Source organism: Chanodichthys erythropterus, chromosome 17, assembly GCF_024489055.1.
Source record: "Chanodichthys erythropterus isolate Z2021 chromosome 17, ASM2448905v1, whole genome shotgun sequence".
NCBI classification, from domain to species: Eukaryota; Metazoa; Chordata; class Actinopteri; order Cypriniformes; family Xenocyprididae; genus Chanodichthys; species Chanodichthys erythropterus.
In genome coordinates this window covers 36,740,942-36,762,284 of record NC_090237.1, presented here as the reverse complement: position 1 = coordinate 36,762,284, position 21,343 = coordinate 36,740,942, and the positions used below count along the sequence as shown (strand labels likewise).

Below are 21,343 nucleotides of genomic sequence, written 5' to 3'. Positions count from 1 at the left end.
CATTTATATACAGTTGTAAGAAATTAGTATGTGAACCACTTGCAGAATCTGTGAAAATGTGAAAAATTTTAACAAAATAAGATCATATAAAATGCATGTTATTATTTTATTTAGTACTGTTCTGAGTAAGATATTTTACATAAAATATGTTTACCTATAGTGCACAAGAAAAAAAATAGAAAAAAAAAAAAATAGCTGAATTTATTAAATTAACCCCATTCAAAAGTATGTGAACCATTGATTCTTAATACTGTGTGTGGTCACCTGGATGATCTATTACTGTGTTTTTGTTTTGTGATGGTTGTTCATGAGTCTCTTGTTTGTTCTGAGCAGTTAAACTGAGCTCTGTTCTTCAGAAAAATCCTCCAGCTCCTGCAGATTCTTCAGTTTGAGTCCCTCAGTTGACCTCAGTGTGATAAAATGGATCTGAAAATCATACAGTCACTGCTGGAAAGGGTTCAAATATGATGATTCTGCAGGAGCTGGAGGATTTTTCTGAAGAACAGAGCTCAGTTTAACTTCTCAGGACAAACAAGAAACTCAAGAACAACTATCACAAAACAAAACAACAGTCATAGATCATCCAGGTAACCACACACAGTATTAAGAATCAATGGTTTACATACTTTTGAAAGGGGTTTATTTTAATAAATTCAGCTTTTTTTTCTTTTCTTTTTTTCTTGTGGACTGTAAATAAACATCTTTTATGTAAAATATCTTACTCAGGACAGTACTAAACAAAAAATAACATGCATTTTGTATGATCTCTCTTATTTTGTTCAAATTTTTCACATTTTCACAGATTCTGCAATATACTTCACATACTTTTTCTTACAACTGTAGCGCTTTTCACAATACAGATTATTTCAAAGCAGCTTCACAGTGCTAATAGGAAAATTAATGGACAGAGATTGTTATGGCTTTACAGCAGCTCTGGGAAAAAGTTGTTATCGAGCTTGAGTAGGTTTTTGATTGAATCACTTCCTTTGTAAAAATCGTTAATTATTAACTTAGGGGCCGCTTAAATGACACCTTTTTGAGTGAAAACAGAATGATCTGGTTGCACAAACTTGCAGATTAAATAAAAAAAAAATTTAAAAAGTATTTGTTAATCTTCACCAACCCCATTTTTTTGGTGTGTGTGCGTGTGAAAAAACACTTTAATAAAATAAAAAAAAAAAAAACACTGCAGTTTTTCAATTAACCTAAAAAATCACCAACGCTGTGTTTTGTGCCATTGCTTGGGCAAAGCATATGTCAATCAAACAGAAAAAAAAATCAAGATATAGCTTTGTGCATTTATCACACTGCAAATGCTGTGATCTAATTTGCCATGGGTTTCAGAGTGAAGCACACTGTGTTCATGCAAGCAGCTCAAGAGTGGCTCAGTTGACAGTAAATGCTGCGCTCTCCATCACTGCATGTGCTGTGAGTTTAACTTGTATTTTTGACTACTCCTGTGTATTTATGTCCCTGGGCTCCGGTCCTGTTTATAATATATTCCACACTCCACTGAGTAACAAAATGGCTCTTCACTTTGCATATGCTGAAGAAATGTGATATTAAAAAAAATAAAAATCAAGTCAATTGAAGGGTTTAAAGCATCACTGTTTTCATTTAATACGTACCTTTATATAATCAACAAGTTCTTTGTTTTTTTTGGTTTTTGCCAGGCACTGAGTAGATGCTTTTTCATCATTCAGTAGAGAGCTGTCAAGAAAGAAGAAAAGTTCTTTTAAACAAACTATTAATTAATTTTCAGTTAATGTAATTTAAATAATTAATTACCTAAAATAACGGTGGTTCCTAAAGAATTCCATTTCCATCTCCATGGCTTCACCAAGAGGGATTTTGTTATTGATATCTCTCTGACCACGATGTCGCACAATAATGTAGCCCTTGCTGAGAGGTACAACTTTGCCCTGGACAATGTTCAAAATATCACTCTCTGCTCCTTTGTCAATGAGGTCTGGTTTTGTAACTTTGAATTGCTAACCCAAAAAAAAAAAAAAAAAAAAAAAAAAAGTTAGGATAAGCAAGATTAATAAAGTGACAGAAATATTTTATGGAAATAAGTTGGCAAACCAAGAGTTCTGTGTCCTTCTGAGTCCACATCTCGTGCCATTCTTAGTGCTTCTGTTGTTGTTATGTCAACATTGCAGGGTACAACAACTAAAATGATGGTTTCATTTTTGGTAATATATTTCAGTATCAGGTTTTTGATCTAAAAAAGATCAAATGTTCTCTGATTAGGGAGAAGAGATTGTTGAACCTATTATACTTCCATAATATGGGATATAGATATGATAAAATGTAGGTCGGGGACAATACATCAATTATCAATTCATGATACAAAGAATCTGGAGTAATTCTGAGATTTTCCGATGTATTGCTGTTCTCTCGAATCGATTCAGAGCTTGGTTTTTTAACAGCAGATGACACTGTGTGCTTTAGAAACTACTCTGCTTGCTTCCAGTTCCTTTACATAACCACTTAAACCTAAACTAATCATTCATTCCTAATTTTACTTACTGGTATTTGAGTCATTATTTAACGTCCTCCAAAAAAGCATTTTGCAACATGGCTGGAATTGTTCCTGCTAGGAGGAGACACCACAGAGAACAGAGAGCACGTGGTAGAAAGTGCTTTACATATAAGGAGTTAAAATAATCATAAAATAATCACAACATTTACATAGGAAATAAAAATATCATGCATGGGAAATAAAAATAACAATCGTATTTAACTAAAGGCTGCCTGAATCACTAAGTTTGGGGCACCCCCGACTGAATGTAAGAGTCAGAGAGCTTTGGTGCATGAGATACACTAGTATTAACTTCCCGGCTTACTAGTGTCTTTCCTACCCTTTCATGGGGTGGAGTATCCACACACCTTCTGCCTCTGATGGCTTCCAGTGTCTTTTCAACCTCTTAATGGAGTTGAGTATCCACCACACCACCTGCCTCTGATTGTTTCTGGTGCTACACCAGCCTGCGTGTTAACATATGTAATGGGTGTGCACTCACACTGCTCATGTATGTGACCCTGTTTTCCATAAAAGGATATGTATAAAATAAAGAGGTTCTGGTTCGAAAGAAAAAGAGTGGTGTGTGTTTGTTTTTCCTCTGCATAATTAAATATAAATATACCTGTTATCTATCATGCAAATGGCTGCATCAACAGCGCAACCTGGTGCCTTTCACTCATGTCTGAGTGTGTAAACCCACCATCTCACTTCCCAATTCTCTCAACTCTTCCAATCAGACAGCCTTAACCACACAGACTTATGGTCAACTATACTCACATAATAACCTCTTCCTTCTAAGAATGACCTGAACCATTTAAGGACTATCCCAGAAAGCCTGGCCCAGTTCTCCAGCCTGTCAAGAAGTATGTTGTGATCGACAGTGTCAAATGCAGCACTGAGGTCGAGTAGTACCATCACTGATATTTTGCCTGTATCAGTATTTAAGCAGTTATCATTTATTATCTTTATGGGCATTGTCTCTGTGCTGTGATGCGGTCAGAAACCAGACTGAAAGTTGTCAAAGTATCCATTAAAGCTTAAGAATTTGTTCAGCTGATTTAAAAAAAAAAAAAATCAATGATCTTGCCTATAAAAGGAAGATTTGAAATAGGTATGTAGTTGCTCAATATGGTGTTATCCAGGTTGCTCTTTTTCAGGAGGGGCTTAAAGGGTTAGTTCACCCAAAAATAAAATTTCTGTCATTAATTACTCACGCTGATGTCATTCCATACCCATAAGACCTTCGTTCATCTTCAGAACACAAATTAAGACATTTTTGATGAAATCCAAGAGGTTTTTTATCTCCCATTGAAAGCAACATAATTACTGTCATTAAAGGTCCAGAAAAGAAGTAAAAACGTTGAAATAGTCAACATGACTACAGTGGTTCAACCTTAATGTAATGAAGCGACAAGAATACTTTTTGTGCGCAAAAAGAAAACAAAAATAATGACTTTATTTAACAATATCTTCTCTCCCTTGTCTTTCTGCTACGCTGTTTACATCCAGCGCTTCCAGGTTCTAACATTAAGGTTGAACCACTGTAGTCACACTGACTATTTTAACTACGTTTTAACTACTTTTCTGGACCTTGATTTATGGTAATTTTGTTGCTTTCTATGGGAGATGAAAAAAAAAAAAAAAGTCATCAAAATATCTTAATTTGAGTTATGAAGATGAACGTAGGTCTTACGGGTATTTAATGACAGAAATTACATTTTTGGGTAACTAACCTTTCAACTACTGCAGGCATTTACCACTTTTAGAAGATCTGCTTTTAAACAGTTAAACACACTTTTGAAAAAAATATGTAGGAAGTGTGTCTGTCAAGGGTGCAAGTTGATGTTTTAAGGTGCTGTACTGTTTCTTCCAAAATTTTGCCATCAATTTCTTTGAAGTCAGACATAGTAACTACTTTCTCAGGTGGTCTGATCTGTCTGACCCCAGCGCAACTCAAGGATGTGCTGATCACCTTTCTGATATTATTGATTTTCTCAGAGAAGAAGGAAGCAAACTCACTGCATTTGCTTTCTTAGAACATTTCACTGGGAATCTGACTTGGGGGGTTTGTTTGTCTCTCAACAGTAGCAAAAAGAATGTGTGTGTTGTTTAAGTTGCTGTTTATAATAGTTGAGAAGAAGGTCTGTCTAGCTTTGCCTATAGTTATATATATATATAATATAATATATATACATATATATATATATATATATACACACACACACACACATTATTTCAACACTTTATTAGATCCCCGAGGGGCAATTGTTTTGCAGACAGTGGTAACAAACAAACAAAGAATACATGCATCCACCCAGTCGATATCAGGACAATACAATAAAAACATAGGGATAAAAATAAACAGTTAAATATACATGCATTTTTTTCTATTTTTACTGCATGTTTGATCAAACAAATGCAGCCTTGGTGAGTTTGTGGTGACTTCCTTTAAAATCATAAAAAATAATAAAAAAATATTAAAAAAAATCCTAATTGTTTCAAACTTTTGTCCACTAGTGAAAATTGTTGAATTTATTTGAATTGATTATCAATAAAATGTTAATTCCAATTCAAATTCCACTTCAACAGAGTTGTACTATGGAGCATGGCTAATTTAATTCATATTCGTTGATAGAAAAGAAACCAAATCTTAAATTCTGAATTTTGCTCAACCCTGTTGGACACAATTACAATATTGTATCACATCGTACAAATTTATATGAAATTACGACCTGACAAAATAGTTATTTTTTTCATCAGGATTCACATCTGAGATCAGGATGGATTATCTTTAAGGGTTTTTGTTCATACTCACCCTTTCTAACAAGGTTATCCACCTTTAATGGGTCATAAAAGGTCTCATTGATACCTCGCTAAGAAATGGCCCTGACCACGGTCCTTTTTGAGCTTCCGCAATTTCAACTCAAGAGGTCAACAAGTAACAATACCTTGAAGAAAGAAAAAAAAATCTTTCAGTACAAATGTGCAGCATCACATAATGTTGTAGGAGAGTGACACTCAAAAACACAGCTGACACAAGGCGTGTCCCAATTTGTGTACTTATGCTCTTTTTTTTATGTCAATTTTTTAGTATAGTGTGAATAGTGTTGTGGCGAGTGGGGCGTGGTTTAGCGGGGTCTGCAACAGGAGGGAACGTCTGGGGAGGCGCGGTGATTGAACGGGTTGAATGTAAATCACGAACACCTGTTTCTTGTTCCAGTAATTGGCGTGGAGACAGGATAAAACGCCAGGAGAAGCAGGAGCGGAGGAGAGAGAGAGACTGCTGACAGTCACGTTGAGTGAGCCGTGCTCGTGTTGGAGTGAAGCCCGTCCTTGGATGTGGAATTATTGAGTGTGCGTTGCACCGTCCTTTTGTTTATGTGTTTGATATTTTCTCTGGTGAGAATAAAGACTGTCAGCAGCCAAAGCCGACCCCTGTCCTCTTCCTTCCCACTACACAAGAACCTTTACCACACTAGTGCCGAATCCCGGGAGGGAAGACGGAAGCCGCCGCCATGCAGGCAACCCCCGCCGCTGGAACGCCGTTTGCGGACATCATCGCGTCCCTCGCGGTCCTTCATCAAGAGCAACATCGGGCCCTGCTGGATCTCCGAAAAGATCAGGAGCGCCGCTTCGAGGCGATCATCCAGGGCCAGCAGGAGGACCACGAGAGGATCCGGAGCTGGATAGACCGGGAGGTTCCTGCGGAGACCAGCGCGGCAGCTGCTGGCCCCTTCCAGCTGCCACTGCAGAAGATGGGCCCGCAAGATGACCCGGAAGCCTTCCTGGACCTATTTGAAAAGACTGCTGAGGTGTCAGGTTGGCCCCGGGACCAGTGGCCCAATGCGGCTCGTTCCGCTGCTCTCGGGCGAGTTGCAGGTGGCAGCGCAGCAGCTGCCCATCCAGAACCTCCTGGTCTTCAACAATCTCAAGAAGGCCATCCTGCAGCGGGTCGGCCGCTCCCCCGAGCAGCACCGTCAGCGGTTCCGGTCTCTGGAGCTGGGGGAGGCAGGCCGGCCCTTCGTGTTGGCCCAACAGCTCCGGGACTCGTGCCGCAAATGGCTGATGGCCGACGGAGGTGACATGGAGCAGATGATCGATCGGGTGGTGCTGGAACAGTTCACCACTCGGCTTCCGAAGAAGACCGCCGAGTGGGTCCAGTGCCACCGGCCCAAGTCGCTGGATTCAACCATCCAATTGGCGGAGGACCACTTGGTGGCGTGCCCAGGGTTCGGCGAACCCCTGCCATCTGTCTCTCTCTCTCCCTCTCTTCCACCCCTCTCTCTCTCCAGACCTGTCCCTCTACCTAGGTCCCATCCGCCCAGCCCACCTCATGTTCCGCCCCGGGGGCGGGGTAGAACGGATTATCGGCAGTTCGTGGCGCTGAGAGCCCCGCCCAGGGGGGCGGGACTGGCCAACGCCGGGCTGGCCACCGCCGGGCTGGACCCCGCGCCTGCTTCTCCCCTCTCTCGGGCCAATTGAGAGAGGGGAGAAGTCTGAGAGGGTTGGTCGAACGTTGGTCGAACGTTTTAATCGCATGCTTAAATCCATGATTCGTAAGTTCGTTCAAGAAGATACCAAAAATTGGGATAAATGGTTGGAACCCCTGTTGTTCGCTGTGCGAGAGGTCCCGCAAGCCTCCACGGGGTTTTCCCCCTTTGAGCTTCTCTTTGGGCGCCACCCCCGCGGGGTGTTGGATGTCCTAAGAGAGTCTTGGGAGGACGGACCATCTCAATCGAAAAATGAAATTCAGTATGTGCTGGACTTGAGAACAAAACTCCACACTTTGGGGCAGCTATCTATGGAGAATTTGTTACAAGCCCAGGACAGACAGTGCCGGTTGTATGACAGGAGAACTAATCTGCGTAAATTTGCACCGGAAGAGAAAGTGATGATCTCGGGCCAGAGGCGAATGTAAAAAAACAATCCCTCGCTCTGGCCCCGGGGGGAGATCACCTTTCGCCCTCACAGCTCACTGATGTTTCCAAATGTCTGCTTCTCCCCTCTCTCCACGCCAATCATCCGGCCCGTTCTCCGCCACTGGAGCGGCGGGCAGGTCTGGGCCGGCCTGTTGCCATTGCGGGGACCCGGATCACTTCATAGACCGGTGTCCAGTGATGGAGGTGGGGACATTGATCCGGGTCCCGGACGACCTGCAGGTTGCCCCGGTCAAGCTGGTCAGTACCAGATACCAGTGAGTATCAAGGGGGGTACATATCAGGCTTTGGTGGACTCAGGTTGTAACCAAACATCCGTGCATCAAAGCCTGATTTCATCCGGGGCATTGGATACAGGCCGCATGGTTAGGGTACGGTGTGTGCACGGAGATATCACGAGTTATCCGTTGGTGTCAGTCAGGATTCTATTTAGGGGACAAAAGCATAGTGTGGAGGTGGCAGTTAATCCGCACCTCCGGCAACCGGTAATTTTGGGGACGAATTGGCCCGCATTTAATAAATTATTGGGACATTTATGTTCGGGTGCCTCTTGGAGTAAATGCTCGCGGGGAAAGGAAGTGCGAGTGCAGGCGGGGGAGACTGATCGGGGACCAGTGGTGACTGCCTCAGGGGAACAGAGCGGAAACGGGAGACTGATTCTCTCGGACCGTGATGATTTCCCCCTGGAGCAGTCTCACGATGACACGCTGAAAAATGCGCTTGAGAGGGTCAGCGCGATCGATGGTCAGCCTCTCCAGCCTGGACGACCACTGACTTATCCCTATTTTGCGATTATTAAAGATAGGTTGTATCGAGTGACCCAAGACACTCAGTCAAAAGAAGATACAACCCAGTTTATTAGTACCAAAGAGCCGCAGGGAAATGCTTTTCCATGCGGCTCACTCTAACCCAATGGCTGGACACTTAGGATAAACAGCGACACTAAATCGCCTCATGGCCCGATTCTTTTGGCCGGGCATTCACGAGAACGTGCGCAGGTGGTGCGCGTCTTGTCGTGAATGTCAGCTGGTAAATCCTCCGGCCACTCCAAAAGCACCTTTGCGCCCCCTTCCATTAATGCAGGTCCCCTTCAAACGAATTGGCATGGACCTCATCGGGCAATTAGAGTGATCAGCGAGAGGGCATCGTTTTGCATTAATCATTGTGGATTATGCAACACGATATCCAGAAGCAGTGGCTCTCCACAACATTTCCGCTAAGAGTGTTGCGGACGCCCTCTTCAGTTTAATCTCCCGAGTGGGGATTCCGAAAGAAATCCTCACTGATCAAGGCACGGCGTTCATGTCACGTACGCTACGCGAACTGTACAAATTGTTGGGCATTAAATCAATTCGAACCAGCGTCTTTCACCCACAAACAGATGGGTTGGTCGAACGTTTTAATCGCATGCTTAAATCCATGGTTTGTAAGTTCGTTCAAGAAGACGCCAAAAATTGGGATAAATGGTTGGAACCCCTATTGTTTGCTGTGCGAGAGGTCCCGCAAGCCTCCACGGGGTTTTCCCCCTTTGAGCTTCTCTTTGGGCGCCACCCCCGCGGAGTGTTGGATGTCCTAAGAGAGTCTTGGGAGGACGGACCATCTCAATCGAAAAATGAAATTCAGTATGTGCTGGACCTGAGAACAAAACTCCACACTTTGGGGCGGCTATCTATGGAGAATTTGTTACAAGCCCAGGACAGACAGTGCCGGTTGTATGACAGGGGAACTAATCTGCGTAAATTTGCACCGGAAGAGAAAGTACTCGTATTACTCCCCACGTCAAGCTCAAAATTACTGGCGAAGTGGCAAGGACCATTTGAGGTCACACGGCGAGTTGGTGATCTCGATTATGAAGTAATTCGGTCCGATAGGAGAGGGGCATGTCAAATTTATCACCTCAACCTCCTTAAAAAGTGGAGTGAAGCGGAGTCAGTGATGCTGGCGACGGTGATTAGCGGGGAGGAGGATCTCGGGCCAGAGGCGAATGTAAAAAAACAATACCTCGCTCTGGCACCAGGGGGAAATCACCCTTCGCCCTCACAGCTCACTGATGTTTCCAAATGTCTGCTTCTCCCCTCTCTCCACGCCAATCATCCGGCCCGTTCTCCACCACTGGAGCGGCGGGCAGGTCTGGGCCGGCCTATTGCCGTTGCGGGGACCCGGATCACTTCATAGACCGGTGTCCAGTGATGGAGGTGGGGACATTGATCTGGGTCCCGGACGACCTGCAGGTTGCCCCCAGTCAAGCTGGTCAGTACCAGATACCAGTGAGTATCAAGGGGGGTACATATCAGGCTTTGGTGGACTCAGGTTGTAACCAAACCTCCGTGCATCAAAGCCTGATTTCATCCGGGGCATTGGATACAGGCCGCATGGTTAGGGTACGGTGTGTGCACGGGGATATCGCGAGTTATCCGTTGGTGTCAGTCAGGATTCTATTTAGGGGACAAAAGCATAGTGTGGAGGTGGCAGTTAATCCGCACCTCCGGCACCCGATAATTTTGGGGACGAATTGGCCCGCATTTAATAAATTATTGGGACTTTTATGTTCGGGTGCCTCTTGGAGTAAATGCTCGCGGGGAAAGGAAGTGCGAGTGCAGGCGGGGGAGACTGATCGGGGACCAGTGGTGACTGCCTCAGGGGAACAGAGCGGAATCGGGAGACTGATTCTCTTGGACCATGATGATTTCCCCCTGGAGCAGTCTCACGATGACACGCTGAAAAATGCGTTTGAGAGGGTCAGCACAAACGACGGTCAGCCTCTCCAGCCTGGACGACCACTGACTTATCCCTATTTTGCGATTATTAAAGATAGGTTGTATCGAGTGACCCAAGACACTCAGTCAAAAGAAGATACAACCCAGTTATTAGTACCAAAGAGCTGCAGGGAAATGATTTTCCATGCGGCTCACTCTAACCCAATGGCTGGACACTTAGGACAAACAGCGACACTAATTCGCCTCATGGCCCGATTCTTTTGGCCGGGCATTCACGAGAACGTGCACAGGTGGTGCGCGACTTGTCGTGAATGTCAGCTGGTAAATCCTCCAGCCACTCCAAAAGCGCCTTTGCGCCCCATTCAATTAATGCAGGTCCCCTTCGAACGAATTTGCATGGACCTCATCGGGCCATTAGAGCGATCAGCGAGAGGGCATCGTTTTGCATTAGTCATTGTGGATTATGCAACACGATATCCAGAAGCAGTGGCTCTCCGCAACATTTCCGCTAAGAGTGTTGCGGACGCCCTCTTCAGTTTAATCTCCCGAGTGGGGATTCCGAAAGAAATCCTCACTGATCAAGGCACGGCGTTTATGTCACGTACGCTACGCGAACTGTACGAATTGTTGGGCATTAAATCGATTCGAACCAGTGTCTTTCACCCACAAACAGACGGGTTGGTCGAACGTTTTAATCGCATGCTTAAATCCATGACTCGTAAGTTCGTTCAAGAAGACGCCAAAAATTGGGATAAATGGTTGGAACCCCTGTTGTTCGCTGTGCGAGAGGTCCCGCAATCCTCCACGGGGTTTTCCCCCTTTGAGCTTCTCTTTGGGCGCCACCCCCGCGGGGTGTTGGATTTCCTAAGAGAGTCTTGGGAGGACGGACCATCTCAATCGAAAAATGAAATTCAGTATGTGCTGGACTTGAGAACAAAACTCCACTCTTTGGGGCGGCTATCTATGGGGAATTTGTTACAAGATTCCCTTGTTACAAGGAATTTGTGGCGCCCAGGACAGACAGTGCCGGTTGTATGACAGGGGAACTAATCTGCGTAAATTTGCACCGGGAGAGAAAGTACTTGTAGTACTCCCCACGTCAAGCTCAAAATTACTGGCGAAGTGGCAAGGACCATTTGATGTCACAGTTGGTGATCTCGATTATGAAGTAATACGGTCCGATAGGAGAGGGGCACTTCAAATTTTTCACCTCAACCTCCTTAAAAAGTGGAGTGAGGCGGAGTCAGTGATGCTGGCGACGGTGATTAGCGGGGAGGATGATCTCGGGCCAGGGGCGAATGTAAAAAAACAATCCCTCGCTCTGGCCCCGGGGGGAGATCACCTTTCGCCCTCACAGCTCACTGATGTTTCCAAATTACAGGCTGAGTTTGCTGACGTGTTCTCTCCCCTACCGGGCTGTACTGACCTCATTCAGCACCACATCGAGACAGAGCCGGGCGTGGTGATTCGCAGCCGGCCGTATAGGTTACCTGAACACACAAAAAAAAAAGTGGTTCAGGCAGAATTAGAGGCAATGCTTGAAATGGGGGTAATAGAGTGTGACGAGCAGGGCGGGCGAGAGCCGTGAGGGAACGGCGCGAGGCCGGTGACGCAAGTGATAATGAGCGTCACCTGTGAGTGTCTCCTCGAGTCTCTCACGGAGGAGCTCCGGGAGCATAAAAGGAGGAGCGACTACAATGAAGGACGAGAGAGGACCAGGCCTGGACTTTATTTTATGTTTTATTATGTTTGTGTGGCCGGCAGACGTCCGCGAGGTTCTGCCGGCATTACTTTCGTTTTGTTTGTTTATTTTATATTAAAGTTTTGTTGAATGTTCGCCGGTTCCCGCCTCCTTCTTCCCACATCTACTAACCTCGTTACATAGAGGAATCCAGCAGTAACTGGGCGAGCCCGATAGTTTTGGTTCCCAAAACAGACGGCTCAGTGCGGTTCTGTGTGGATTATCGCAAGGTGAATGCAGTGTCGAAATTTGACGCGTATCCAATGCCGCGTGTGGACGAATTGCTTGACCGGCTTGGTATAGCTCGTTTTTATTCAACACTGGACTTAACGAAAGGGTATTGGCAGATCCCCTTGTCTCCATTATCCAAAGAAAAGACCGCTTTCACAACGCCGTTTGGATTACACCAATTTGTGACCCTTCCGTTCGGGCTGTTCGGGGCACTGGCTACCTTTCAACGACTCATGGACAAGATCTTATGGCCCCATGCTGCGTATGCAGCTGCCTATCTGGATGACATTATTATTTTTAGTAATGATTGGCAGCGGCATATGCAGCATTTGAGGGCTGTCCTGAGGTCGCTGAGAGGGGCTGGGCTCACGGCCAACCCGAAGAAGTGTGCAATTGGGCGCGTGGAAGTAAGGTATCTGGGCTTCCACTTGGGATATGGACAGGTGCGTCCCCAAATTGATAAGACAGCAGCGGTTACAACCTGTCCGCGTCCCAAGACCAAAAAGGAGGTAAGACAGTTCCTCGGGCTGGCGGGATATTACAGGAGGTTTGTTCCTAATTATTCGGACCTCACCAGCCCGTTGACTGATTTGACTAAAAAGGATGCACCAGATACGGTCCAGTGGACGGAGCTGTGCCAGCAGGCCTTTACCCAGGTGAAGGCTGCTTCATGTGGTGGGCCGTTACTTCATTCCCCTGATTTCTCTCTCCCCTTTTTGTTGCAGACAGACGTGTCGGACAGGGGGCTGGGTGCGGTCCTGTCCCAGGAGATAGAGGGTGAGGAGCGGCCGGTGCTGTACATTAGCCACAAGCTCTCCAAGAGAGAGGCTAAGTACAGCACCGTGGAGAAAGAGTGTTTAGCCATCAGGTAGGCCGTCCTCACCCTCCGCTATTATCTCCTGGGGCAGGAGTTCACCCTCTGTTCGGACCATGCCCCTCTACAGTGGCTCCACCACATGAAGGACACCAACGCGCGGATCACTCGTTGGTATCTCGCTTTACAGCCTTTTAAATTCAAGGTGATCCACAGGCCGGGTGTTCAGATGGCTGTGGCGGACTTCCTCTCCAGAAAAGGGGGGGGGGGGGGTGGCTGGTGCAGGCCGGACGGCTCCCCGGCCTGAGTCAGGCAGTGGGGGTATGAGGCGAGGGGAGCGTGGTTTAGCGGGGTCTGCAACAGGAGGGAGCGTCTGGGGAGGCACGGTGATTGAACGGGTTGAACGTAAATCACGAACACCTGTTTCTTGTTCCAGTAATTGGCGTGGAGACAGGATAAAACGCCAGGAAAAGCAGGAGCGGAGGAGAGAGAGAGACTGCTGACAGTCACGTTGAGTGAGCCGTGCTCATGTTGGAGTGAAACCCGTCCTTGGATGTGGAATTATTGAGTGTGCGTTGCACCGTCCTTTTGTTTATGTGTTTGATATTTTCTCTGGTGAGAATAAAGACTGTCAGCAGCCAAAGCCGACCCCTGTCCTCTTCCTTCCCACTACACAAGAACCTTTACCACAAGTGTCTTTGTGGTATAATGTTGTAGTGTGCACTGTGAAATACCTATATCAGGGATGGACAACTCCGGTCCTGGAGGGCCAGTATCCAGCAGAGTTTAGCTCCAACCCTAATCAAACACACCTGAACCAGCTAATCAAGGTCTTTAGGATTAGTAGAAAGTTATAGGCAAGTGAGTTTTTATCAGGGATGGAGATAAAGTCTGCAGGACACTGGCCCTCCAGGACCGGAGTTGTCCATCCCTGACCTATATGATATACGGAAAACCTTAAGCATCCATAAAACCATCCATAAAGGTTCTTTATAGTATATTCTTTAGATTATCAAAATGTTCAAAAACTTTTGGAACGTTTTATTTATAAGAATATACTGTACATAGTGCATAATGTAAGCATAGTGTCTAGTATGTCATTTGGGTCACAACTATAGACTTACTTTTTACTTTTACTTCTGGGTTTGAAATTTGATCCTAGTAAGTGTGAGTATCCTAGTAAGGCTGCATATCTCGGCTGCCACATTATTAAAGGTGAAATATGTAATATTTTTGCAGTAAAATATTCAAAAACCACTAGGCCAAATTTTGTTCACTTGAGTACTTACAATATCCTAAATGTTTCCAACTATTTGTAAATCGTGAGAAAATTGCCATTTTAACCAAGGCTCCGGGACGTGTGAGGAGTCGCTTGTCAATGGCATCATACCTGCGTTACCCTTGGTTTCCGGTTTTATTTTGTAGAAACCATGGAAACACCAAAGATGCTTTAAAATATTGCATGTTTTAATAGACAATATTTAAGGGAACATCTGTTTTGATATACAAACTCGATTGGGACACTGTACAAATTGTGAATAAAAACAGAATGCAATAATGCGGAACATAGATAACATATCAATGTTTAAACTGAGAAAATGTATAATTTTAAGGGAAAAATAAGATGATTTTAAATTTCATGGCATCAACACATCTCAAAAAAGTTGGGACAAGGCCATGTTTACCACTGTGTGGCATCTTCTTTTAATAACAGTCTGCAAATGTCTGGGGACTGAGAAGACAAGTTGCTCAAGTTTAGGAATAGGAATGTTGTCCAATTCTTGTCTAATACAGGCTTCTAGTTGCTCAACTGTCTTAGGTCTTCTTTGTCGTATCTTCCTCTTTATGATGCGCCAAATGTTTTTTATGGGTGAAAGATCTGGACTGCAGGCTGGCCATTTCAGTATCCGGATCCTTCTTCTACGCAGCCATGATGTTGTAATTGATGCAGTATGTGGTCTGGCATTTTCATGTTGGAAAATGCAAGGTCTTCCCTGAAAGAGACGACGTCTGGATGGAAGCATATGTTGTTATAGAACTTGGATATACCTTTCAGCATTGGTTTTCCACTTTGCCACAATCCATTTTAAATGAGCCTTGGCCCAGAGAAAATGTCTGCGCTTCTGGATCATGTTTAGATATGGCTTCTTTTTTGACCCATAGAGATTTAGCCAGCAATGGCAAATGGCACGGTGGATTGTGTTCACCGACAATGTTTTCTGGAAGTATTCCTGAGCCCATATTGTGATTTCCATTACAGTAGCATTCCTGTAAGTGATGCAGTGCCGTCTAAGGGCCCGAGGATCACGGGCATCCAGTATGGTTTTCCGGCCTTGACCCTTAAGCACAGAGATTGTTCCAGATTCTCTGAATCTTGGATGATATTATGCACTGTAGATGATGATAACTTAAAACTCTTTGTAATTTTTTCTCTGAGAAACACCTTTCTGATATTGCTCCACTAGAAAAAAAAAAAAAAAAAAAATAGCTGAATTTATTAAATTAACCCCATTCAAAAGTATGTGAACCATTGATTCTCAATACTGTGTGTGGTTACCTGGATGATCTATTACTGTTTTTTGTTTTGTTTTGTTTTTTTGTGATGGTTGTTCATGAGTCTCTTGTTTGTTCTTAGCAGTTAAACTGAGCTCTGTTCTTCAGACAAATCCTCCAGGTCCTGCAGATTCTTCAGTTTTTAAGCAATTTTTGCATATTTGAACCCTTTCCATCACAAAACAAAAAAAAAAAAACAGTCATAGATCATCCAGGTAATCACTCAGTATTGAGAATCAAGGGTATTTAAACTTTTGAACTTGGTCATTTTTATAAATTCAGCTTTTTTTTTTTCTTGTGGACTTTATGTAAACATCTGTTATGTGAAATACTTTATTCAGGACAGTTCTAAATAAAAAATAACATGCAATTTTCATGATCCTTCTTATTTTGTTCAAATGATTAACTTTTTTGCATATTCTGCAAGGGGTATGTAAACTTTTGAGCTCAGCTGTATGTCCGAAAACCTCAGTATTCACAAAAGAGTAGTCGAGAACTTCCCGAATGGCCTACTGCTCCTGCTCAGATTCTGAAGTGTCCAGGAGGCCACGGGAGAGGATACGTCATAATTGAACACAGAGAAAAGTGGCGCAGATGCTTTCAAATGTGAGTATTAAAAACCAAAAACACGGTTCCTTGTGTTAAAATTTGTTGAACTACTGTAGAGTAAACTGTTGAAGTGTTGAAGGTGTAAAGACGCTAGACAGTATAGTATAGTTGTGATTTTGCTGTAAAACATGTTTTATTATGTACAGCTAACAGGGGAGCTTCAGTAAGCACACATTCATCTCCAAAGTGGATTTACATTCATTCTAAACCATATACATCATAAAATCGTTTACTAAATGTTTATTTAACAACTGACAACTAACTATTGAACTATTGAAACTCTTCAATAAGTATTGGAGATGATGAGCACATCACAACATGAAATAGACATCTGAGTGAGTGATGTATGTGTGCTATTATGTAGAATTTACTGCTGTCAACACTGTTTACATGACATGAATGCATGTAATGCAAATAAACACATGTACAAGTAACTAGACATAATTTATCTGTTTTATTTGTCCATTAGTACTATTGATAAATTAAGGAACATTTGTGTAGGATAAAAAGTGAGTTAACACATCAACAAGTACCTCAATATGTAAATGTAGTATTGAGCATATTGATCTCAGAGGAAACTTGAATCTTGTCTGGATGTTACAGGGACAGATGAGCACACGTGTGTTTATCTGGTGGAGAGAGGCTGATGAAGGAATGATGCCATCAAAAGCTTTAAGTGAATATACTACAGAAATGAATACTCAACTTAAGGCGAGACACGGCAGGTGAAAACATCATTTTTTCATGCGGTGGTCAATTTTGAGATTTTGGGCCAGTTTGCTCCCTTAACATGTAAGCTTTCATGTCAAAGTAAAAAATATGTCAACATTACACATTAAGGTGGTTATTTCATTATATTTTGTCAACTTGCGCCTTTAGATCTCTATCGGAAATCACCAAAAGTTAGCATTCTAACGCGAGCTCCCGTGCCGTCTCCATTCATAGAAACGTCATGCCTGGTATCAATGTAAAGCTCTCTGTAAATGACCATTAAATCTTCAATCACTGAAGTAGGCCGTCATCTTTACCTCCAACCTTAGAGGGCAGTGTTGCCATAGAATTCCTGAGAAAGGATTTCACAAGAAAGGACTTTATTATTAAAATTGTGCCAAAAGTTACTTTGTTTTGGTTTACTAATAATTCTCGCTGCATACTTAATGTGGACATTTGTATTCTTATTTGTTTTATTAAGTGTTTACATTTTTACCTCACATGCTTTTATTTTGAAGTCTGGAAAAGGAAGTGCAGTGGCACCCCGTGTGTACTTTTGCGCACTTTTTAGGTGAAGCGTCATTCTGATTTAACGTTGCAAGAGATAAACCTTTGGGTATTCACTGTACAAATGTTCGTTTAAAAAGGTTTCTTTCTACATCTTAGCTCCTGGCTGAAGGGCACAAGGTACCGTTTTAGTTTTATGTTGTGTGTTAAACTTTGAAGGACTTTAAAGTGTTTATTTTATCTATCTCTTTCTTTAGCTCATGTTGTTATTGCCTCGTGTTTCTCTTGATTTGCACTCCAGATAAATTGTTTACACTAAACCAGCACTTTATTTGGTCATTTTATATAATTAATTGATGCTTTTCTCTCTAAATTGAGATTGTCAGTTTTACTAAAATTAATTAATTGTTAACTCATGTTTCATGTAACGTAGTTGACGTTGCACTCTAAAAGGAGATTGTTGTAATTAAAACAATTTTATATAGGTTATTACGTTAGCAAGTTTACTAAAATGTGATTTATTGACACATTCATGATGTAAGCCAATTAATTGCAAATGTGTATTTGTTTATAGATTTATGAATATTTGTATACAATTTGCAGGCAGATGTCTAATGTTTGTTTGTTTGTTTGTTTTTATTTAGCTCTTACGGTGTTTTTGAAATTAATTTCTTTATAAACATCAGTTCCTGAGAGTAAATTGCATCTGTTCAGCCGGGAATGCTACACTCTCAGTCTCATTAACAGCGCTGTCTAATCCAAATATGGGCATTTCCTTTGTATAAATAACCAACCGCGAAAGTTTGCCGGGTAATTTACAGCCGAAAACCACATCTGATTGATCGATGTGAATTTCCGACTACCCCTGCGTTCCATTCGGAAGGGCTCATCCCTATGCCCTAATCCCTTCAAAGGGGTTACCCTCCGGAGTGAGAGCTTCGAAGGAATGAAGGGTGTAGGGATCAAAAAAACTCTTCTTTTGGAACGCACTTCAGCGTCATCTTAATGAGACAATCAAGGAGCCGCCTTCGTCGCACATTTTGTACGATAAGTAGATTGTGCAAGATGCGCCTTTTGTTTAACATTTATTTATGGTTTATCTCACCAAGGCCAATGGATATTAACCTACTTCATAAGCAATGATTTTAAATGGATTCATTTTGCGTATGCATAATTCATTCCATGTATTTCTAAATTTTTTCTTTGTTCTCAAGCACACCCGGGTGAAAAAATACTATAGTGATTTATAGTAAATACTATAGTGTTTTTGAACCATACTATAGTAAATTGTAGTATATTGTATATATTATAGTATTTACAACACTTTGTTAATTAATGCTACAGCATACTGTAATATTAATTAAAGTGAACTGATCAACTGTAATAAATACTGTAGTATACTTTAGTTTTTACTACAGTAAACTGTAGTGTATTGTAGTATAATATAGCTACCCTATATATTAAAGAGAACTTAGTACAGTATTGGGTAACGTAATGTGTTTAAATTATACTATAGTTGTTAAATTACCACAACTATTTAATTCAAGTACTTTACTATAGTATGGTTCAAAAACACTATAGTATTTACTAAGAATTACTATAGTATTTTTTTCACCTGGACATTTTGTCTTGCATATTTAATAAACTTACTTGTTGGTTTTATTGGCCTAATGTATTCATTTAATTTGCCACCACATATTTACCTTACTGTATGCTCAGTAGTACTGTTGTTAGCATTGCCCCTGCTGAACAAGTCAAACAAATTCTAATGGTTTCCATTGCAAATACCATTAAAATCATAACAAAATTCCTGTATAATAATGCTTTTCGGCTCTTATCCCACTAGGCCTACTGGTGTTCAATGGTTCCTATCAGACAGGTAATTTCCCACCGATTCACCATAATTTGTTGGTCTGTACCAATACACACCAACACTTTATTAGGGAAAACCCACAGAGATCATTGCAGTTTTCATTAAAACCAACACAATTCCCATTATAACTATTAAATATAAATTATAAGGTTTGTGATGGATTATATTGGTTTTATTTTGAGCAGGACTTTACATATTATAAATAATAACAGTAGTAAATGTGAAATTATACTTTGTCTCTTGTAAAGATGAAAGAAATCTTTACATTTTTAAATGTGTCTTATTGTGTAATAACGGAAATCCACAAGAATGGCATGGCACGTTATTCATTTTATTATTTGAAGCTCCATAAAACACATTCACAACCTGTCCATAAGTGCACACGGATGATTGTCATTGCATCATCATTCCTTTAAAAACAGAAAAGGAGGTCACTCATGGTAGTCATATAGATAAAAAGAAAAGTCCTTGTGTACAATCATTAAATGTGAAAACATACAAATGTAATAAAAGATGTTGTTGCATATACTGACATTATTAATAGATGGGATTTTAATGTGTGTGTTTATGAATTCTCATCTAAAAACTTAATATTTGTATGGTGGTTATAGCAAATATTGACAATACAGATTGACGAGCTATTACACCTGAATGTAATGACTGCATTTTGGTGGCAAATGTTAGGCATTCTAATTATATAGGACACACAGGTCATGGAATATGGAAGAAGCATGTGCTGCTGCAATTCTTCTGGGAGTCTTTTTTACATTAAACGAAACAGAAATAGAGAGAGAACGAAGAAGGAAGAGACGTTTACGGAACAGAAGGGCATTGGCACTTGCAGCTGGATTTCATCAAGTAATATTGCAGCAACTTAAAAAATTCATCAGAAAAATAGACAAATGCAACAATTTCAAACTTACTTATACACTTACATTTGATATTTTAATAGGAGAATCCTTACAGATATGCTCAGATCAACAGGACTGTACCTGTTCTGCGTGCCTTCTTTGATGTGGAAAGTGACACGAAAAGACATTTCCGTCTTAGGAGACAGTCCCTCAATGAGCTGATCCAGCTGCTGCATGAAGACAGGCATCATGGATGGGGAAGAACTATAGAAATTCTAATATTTCTGTTCTGGCTAGCAAGTGGGGCATCTTATAGGGTTGTGTCCTGTGCCTTTTGGAGTGCCCAAAACCACAGTTTATAGAGCTGTGAAACTCACTTGCAATTATCTGCTACAGCATTTGCAAAAATACATTAATTTGCCAAGGGCCGCTGTGTTAGATGACATCTCAGAAGGGTTTCAAAGGCTTGGGCGACATGCAGCAATGGGAAAAGCTGCTGGAGCAATAGATGGGTGCCATATTCGAATAAAAGCACCAGGAAAGGGGTTGGCACCATGCTATTACAATCGGAAGCTGTACCCATCTATAATACTACAAGCAATCTGTGATCACACTGGAAGGTTTCTGGATGTTTTTGTGGGTTACCCCGGTTCTGTCCATGATTCCAGGGTGTTAAAAAATTGCGATGTGTATAGAAGAGCCCTTTACCCACCACCAACACATTTTCTTCTTGGGGATGGAGGCTATCCATGCATCCAAGAACCAATTTCCATTCTAACTCCTTACAAAGAGCCAGTGAGAAATCCTGTTGAGGCAAGATTTAATAGCAACCATGCCAGGGCACGCTGCATCATTGAAAGGGCATTTGGCATGCTAAAGACCAGATGGAGATCAATTTTCCTGCAGTCACTTCCAGTGGATCACAGATTTGCACCCAAGGTTGTGGCTGCATGCACCATGTTGCATAATCTCTGCATGGGTGTAGGAGACACAGTTACTCCACATGAGGAACCTGAAGAAGCCCCACAAGGTTGTGCTGATCAGCAGGAGACTACTGGCATGACGCTTTGTGATGCAGTTGCTGCCCAGATGTCTGTACCCCTACATATCCCCGCACATCTAGAAGAACATGATTATTTTTAGAAAAAGTTAAGTAGAAGTTCTAGAAGAAGTTAACACTTCTTCTAATTTCAAACCCTCACAAAGATAAACACATGTTTTACCTGCCTCAGCGTGAAAGTTTCATTTAGATTTAACTCTTCATAATGTAAA

At 42.2% G+C, this 21,343-nt stretch overlaps 1 pseudogene; it reads left to right on the top strand.

Moving 5' to 3' along the window:
• Positions 1–17,872: 17,872 nt before the first annotated feature.
• LOC137005123 (putative nuclease HARBI1) lies at positions 17,873–21,343 on the top strand (annotated as a pseudogene).